Genomic DNA, 6,738 nt, shown 5'->3' with positions numbered 1-6,738 from the left:
AAAAAAAAAAATACTAAATAAATAAACTGGACTTCTGCAAAATTAAAAACTTTTGTGTTTCAAAGGATACCATCAATAAAGTGAAAAAATAACCTATAGAACGAGAAAAAATATTTGCAAATAAGATCTCTGGTAAAGGTATAGTATCCAGAACATATAAAGATTCAATATAAAAATATAAATAACCCATTAAAAAACTGGAGAAAAGGGGTCAGGCGTGGTGGCTCACACCTGTAATCCTAGCACTAAGGGAGGCCAAGGCAGGTGGACTGCCTGATTTCACAGGTTCAAGATCATCCTGAGCCAGAGCAAGACCTTGTCTCTAAAAATAGCTGGGTGTTGTGGCAGGTGCCTGTAGTCCCAGCTACTTGAAGGCTGAAGCAAAAGAATCACTTAAGCCCAAGAGTTTGAGGTTACTCTACTGAGGGCAACAAAGCAAGACTGTCTCCCCTCCCCGCCAAAAAAACTAGAAAAAGATGTGGCACAGACAATTCTCCAAAGAATATATTAAAAACCCAAAGATATAAAAATTGCCAATAAATATATGAAAATGTTTAACATCAATGGCCACAGGGAAATGTCAAAACCACAATGGGATACTACCTCAGACCACCACTATAATCAAAAAAGACAAATAATAACAAGTGTTGATAAGAATACAGAGATATTAGAACCATTACATACTGTTGGCAGGAATGAAAAATGGTACAGCTGTGGTGATTAACAGTCTGGTAAGGGCTAAACACAGTTGGCACACAATCCAGGAAACCCACTCTTCGTCTATACCAGTGGTTCTCAACCTTCCTAATGCCGCAACTCTTTAATACAGTTCCTCATGTTGTGGTGACCCCCAACCATAAAATTATTTTTGCTGCTACTTCTTGACTATAATTTTGCTACTGTTATAAATCATAATGTAACTATCTGATATGCAGGATGGTGTTAGAGGACCCTTGTGAATGGGTCATTCGACCCCCAAAAGGGTCACAACCCACAGGTTGAGAACTGCTGGTCTATACCAATAGAAATAAAAACATATGTCCACACAAAAACCTGCACATGAATGTTGACAGCAGCATTATCCGTTATAGCCCCCAAATAGAACAACCCAAATGGCCATCAATTGATGAGTAGGTAAACAAAAAGGAACTAAATGTTGATTTATACTGTATCACATATGAACTCTGAAAACAATAGGCTAACTTAAAGAAGCTGGTACAAAGGACCATATATTGTATGATTCTATTTTATATAAGGGATTGAAAATTGGAAGGTGATGGGTAAGAGGTGTAGGATTTCTTCATGGAATAATGAAAATGTTCTAAAACTAACTGTGGTGATGGATGCAAACTCTGAATAAACTAAAAGCCACTGAGCTGGCTCGGTGCCTGTGGCTCAAGTGGCTTAAGGCGCCAGCCACATACACCTAAGGTGGCGGGTTTGAATCCAGCCCAGGCCCGCCAAACAATGGCTGAAACAAAAAAAAAAAAAAAAAAAAAGCCAGGCGTTGTGGCGGGCGCCTGTGGTCCCACTTGGAAGGCTGAGGCAGGAGACTCGCTTGAGCCCAGGAGTTGGAGGTTGCTGTAAGCTGTGATGCCACGGCACTCTACCTAGGAGGACAGCTTAAGGCTCTGTCTAAATAAATAAATAAATAAATAAATAAAAGCCACTGAGCTGTATGCTTTAAACAGATGAACTGTGAATGAACTACACTGCAATAAAACTGTTTTTAAAAAAAGAATGAAGTACTGATATATGCTGCAACGTGGATGAGCCTTGAAAACATACTAAGTAAAAGAAGCCAATCATAAAAGACTACAAATTGTATGATTCTATTTATGTAAAATATCTGTAATAGGCAACTCTACAGAGATAGAAAGTAGATTCATGATTGTCTGGGGTGGGGGATGAGGGACAGAGGTAGAAAATAAAGAGAAGTTAATGCTGATAGACAGAAGGTATCCTCCTTTTGGAGTTGATTAAAACATTCTAAAATTGACTGTGGTGACGGGTGCACTGCTCTGTGAATAGACACTAAAAATGATTAAACTACAAAGCTTAAATGGATGAACTACATAGTAAGCGAATTATATCTGGAAGAAGTTGTTTCAAGAAGAGAGTGACACCTGGAGAGGCCCTGAAGACTATGATGCCTGCCGTTCTCTGGCAGCACCATCTGACAACTGCCAAGTGAGAGGCCTGGAGCCAGAATTGTCCAGCAGAGCTCTTCTCAAATTCCTGACCCATGGAAGTCATGCAAAATACTACAATGACGGCAGTTATCCTATGCCATTAAGTTCTGATGTGGTATGCTACATGGCAGTAAGTAACCAGACAATAATATAAAAGAATGGATAAGTCAAAAAGTGAGGAAAAGGACTATAAAATAAATGTTAAAGAAGCATGACAAATAAGCTAAAAGAAAAAAAAAAGACAAAAGTGAAACTAATGAGGAAGAAGGCAAATGGTAGTACTATGAGATAAATATTGGAGCTATTTCTTTGGTAAACAACTTTTTTTTGAGAAAGAGTCTTGCTCTGTCCCCTCCATTACAAGTGCAGTGGCATCATTATAGCTCACTGCAACCTCAAACTCCTGGGGTTAAGTAATCTACTTCCACTTAATGGACAATAAATATATTTTCTTTCTATGCTTTCCTTAATAACATTTTCTTAATAACGTTTTTTAAGAATATATTATCTATTCATATTGGTCATATACAATGAAGGAAAGCAAAGAAAAAACAAAAATAAAAATACAGTATATAATATGTATAACATACAAAATATGCATTAATGGACTGTTTACATTATCAGTAAGGCTTCAGTCAATAGGAGACTATTAGTAGTTAAGTTTTGGGGGGGACAAAAGTTACATGCAATTGCTTGAGCTCAGGAGTTCAAGATCTGCCTGAGCAAGAGTGAGACCCTGTCTCTACTAAAAATAGAAAAAATAGTTGGGTGTTGTGGTGGGTGCCTGTAGTCCCAGGTGTGGCTGAGGCAGGAGGATTGCCTGAGAACAGGATTTTGAGGTTGCTGTGGTTAAGGCCTTGTGTGGCACTCTAGCCCAGGCAACAGAGCAAGGCTCTGTCTCAAAAAAAAAAAAAGTAGTCCCCTCCTGGCAGGTCCAGGAACCTCAAGATATTAGATAGAGACAAAATCTAATGTCTGCCTTGGTTTGACCTCCTCGTATCAAGAAGTTTTCTCAAGTTTAATCTGAGATTCCTTTTCAAAATTTCCAGCAAAGTAAATTTAAAAGGCACCCATGAGGTTATCCTTGCAGCACTTATATAAATAAATAATGCAACAAGTTGGTTTTAATGTTATTATCTTTGACAAAAATGGGGATGACTATAGAGAGAAAAATTAATATTTTTTCTTTTTGTTTCTGAGACAGAGTCTCATTTTGTCGCCCTTGGTAGTGTGCTATAGCATCATAGTTTACAGCAACCTCAAATTCTTGGGTGCAAGTGATTGTCTTGCCTCAGTTTCCCAAGAAGCTAGGACTATAGGCACCAGCCACAATGCTTGGCTATTTCTTTTAGAGACTGGGTCTCACTCTTGCTGACGCTGGTCTCCAATTCATGAGCTCAGGCAATCCACCCACCTCGGCCTCCCAGAGTGCTAGGATTATAGGCATGAGCCACTGTCCCAGCCTGAAAAATTTTATTTCAAAAGAAGATACAATGTATCTGTCATTATATTGTAGCTCTGTCCATTGTTTGAGTTTTTATTATCTAACTGCAGACTAGACTGAATTCTTCTAGTTTTGTCCATATCTGCTTTACAACCCTCCAATGAAAGAGAAATGCCCAATAAGCGGAAGCTTTACAACTCATTGTAAATTTCAAGAGATAGGTCTCATGCCTGATGTGTGGGTCACACAGAGCGTTTACCAAAATGCCCGATGCCACAACTAGACACATTCAAACTGCAAACCAGGACAAGAAATTACTAACTTCATGCCATGGACAGCTTTTCCCAAGACCACTGGAATAACACTATCTTAAGACTCTTAGCCCTCTTAATTTTTCCTTTCTCATGCCTCTTTCCCTTGACAGAATAAAGCTGTAGTTAAAATTTCACAGTGAGTAGCCTCTGCAGGTACCTTGCACTGTGTTCAAATTTAACCCCGTCATGTGATGCTAACTAAAGAGAAAGAAATTTGCACAGTTGCATGTAGATAAATAAGCTGAGTATGGCAGGGCCAACTTGATTCACAGGACTTTGGCTATGAACACTCGATCCAAACTCTTAGTATTACCCTTGTGACAGTCATAATAGTAGTCTTCCTGGCATACTGAATCCCCTCAGAAAGTTTTTTGTCGTTGTTGAAAGAGTGTTTCACTCCGTTGCCTGGGCTAAAGTGCAATGGTGTCATCACAGCTCACTGCAATCTCAAACTCAGCTTCCGGAGTAGTGGGGACTACAAGTGCAGGCCACCACCCCAAGCTAATTTTTGTATTTTTTTTTGTAGAGACAGTGTCTTGCTATGTTGCCCTGGCCTCCCAAAGCACTAGGATTACAGGTGTGAGCTACCATGCCCAGCCCTCCATAAAGTTGTAAATCCTTCTTTCCATATAGCTATCTGTCAAAGGTAAAATGTTCTCCCTCCAGAAGGAACAACAAAAACTCAATGAAATGCATGATGATGAAGAGGACACCATAATTTTTAAATGGCAAGTAAACCCCAAATGAGGGTAACTTAGTAGCACTGATGCCCACAAAGGGGAGAACTTAAATATTATAGGAGCCAGCTGGGTGTGGTTGCTCACGCCTGTAATCCTGGCACTCTGGGAGGTTGAGGCTGGTGGACTGCTTGAGCTCCGGAGTTCTGAGACCACCCTGAGCAACAGTGAGACCCAGTCTCTACTAAAAAATAGACAAACTAGCTATTTGGGTAGCTAAGGCAGGAGGATTGCTTGAGCCGAGGAGTTTGAGGTATGACACCATGACACTCTAGCCAGGGCAACAGAGTGAGACTCTGTCTCCAAAAAAAACTATAGGAGGCCACTGTTCTGGTGTTCTGGGCTAGGTTTCTGTACTAGGCCCCAAAGCACCAGACTCAAAATCAAAATGGAGTTACCCATGCTAAAGTGCCACCTCACCAAACCTAAACTAAGTTGTGATCCAACATTCCAAGAAATCGAGAGAGTGTGCAGGAGTGTGAGCATGAGCGAGAGTGTAAGCAGAGGAGAGAGAAAAAGCAAGAGAGCTGTAACAGGTAATAACCAGTTTCCCAAACAGTTTAAAACTGCCATCAGTATGGTAATGAAGTTCCCTCTGCTTTAATGCTTGCACAGAAAAGGTAGCTTTGATGTAACCTGATGATAACTAGTCATTTTTCTATTGTTCTATCTCCTGGTCCTGCGTTATAAGAAAAATAACTTTGACAGGACTAATATGCTCTTTGTTCTTTGCTTCTGCTTACTTCAGCCTATTTTGGTCTCTAAAGCCAAACTTTTCTAACTTTCTGCTTAGCTCCTTGGAACTCTTATTCTCTTTTATGGAATGAAGTGTATCTGATTTTAGAATCATAGAAAAGCAAACTGAGATCTTTAAATTAAAAAAAAAAAAGGAAAAAAAAAGAGCAACAGACTTTTAGATTTTTTAAATAAACAAAACAGCTAAAAGAGACAATGGAAAAAAGACATCATTCACAAAAGTAAAAGATAAAACAGGGCAGCGCCTATGGCTTAGTGGGTAGGGCGCCAGCACCACATACTGAGGGTGGTGGGTTCGAAACCAGCCCTGGCCAAATTGCAACAAAAAATAGCTGGGCGTTGTGGCAGGTGCCTTGTAGTCCTAGCTAGTTGGGAGGTTGAGGCAAGAGAATTGCCTAAACCCAGGAGATGGAGGTTGCTGTGAGCTGTGATGCTACAGCACTCTACTAGAGGCGATACAGTGAGACTCTGTCTCAAAAAAAAGTAAAAGATAAAACAACCAGGAAAAAAAACAACAAATGTTAAAAGATCTATATTAAGAAACATTCAAAATACTTTGGCTGAGGAATATAAAACATTCAAGTGCTCTGGCTAGACTACACAGAAAGACAAAACCTGTCCTTGGTTAGAAAGAGTCAAAAAAGGTTGGGTGTGGTGGCTCACACCTGTTAATCTCAGTACTTCAGGATGCTGAGGTATGAGGGTTGCTTGAGCCCAGGAATTTAAGACCAGCCTGGGCAACACAGTGAGTCTCCAACTCTACAAAAAAATGTTAAAAAAAATTAACTAGGTATAGTGGTGCCCATCTATAGTCCTAGCTACTAGGGTGGCCAAGGCCGGAGGATCACTTGAGTCCAGGAATTTGAGGTTATAGTGACCCAAGATCAGGCCACTGCACTCCAGCCTGGTTGACAGGGTGAGACAAAGTTTAAAAAAAACTGCAAAAATTGTTCTATAATGTAACGATAAGATCTGTTTTGGATTAGACAAACTGATCATCTATGTATCAATTTGTATTCTGCAACTAAAAAAGCTGAATGTAAAAGTCATATAAAAATATTATTTTTAGGCTTGGTGCCTGTACTCAAGTGGCTAAGGTGCCAGGCACCTACAGCAGAGCTGGCAGATTCGAATCCAGCCCAAAACAATGATGACAACTACAAAAAAAAAATAGCCAGGTGTTGTGGTGGGCACGCCTACAGTCCCAGCTACTTGGGAGGCTGAGGCAAGAGAATCACTTAAGCCCAGGAGTTGGAGGTTGCCCTGATTCCATGGCACTCTACTCAGGGCGAAAG

At 40.1% G+C, this 6,738-nt stretch overlaps 1 protein-coding gene across 1 annotated transcript in view; it reads right to left on the bottom strand.

Annotated features, from left to right (window-relative positions):
- The window catches only part of RNF216 (ring finger protein 216), a 190,721-nt gene that overhangs the window by 163,445 nt on the left and 20,538 nt on the right, over positions 1 to 6,738 (bottom strand). The window lies entirely within an intron of this gene.

Source organism: Otolemur garnettii, unplaced genomic scaffold (assembly GCF_000181295.1).
Source record: "Otolemur garnettii isolate 467f Iridium unplaced genomic scaffold, OtoGar3 scaffold00092, whole genome shotgun sequence".
Classification (NCBI taxonomy): Eukaryota; Metazoa; Chordata; class Mammalia; order Primates; family Galagidae; genus Otolemur; species Otolemur garnettii.
The sequence above is the reverse complement of the archived record's forward strand: the minus strand, read 5'-3'. Positions and strand labels throughout refer to the sequence as shown.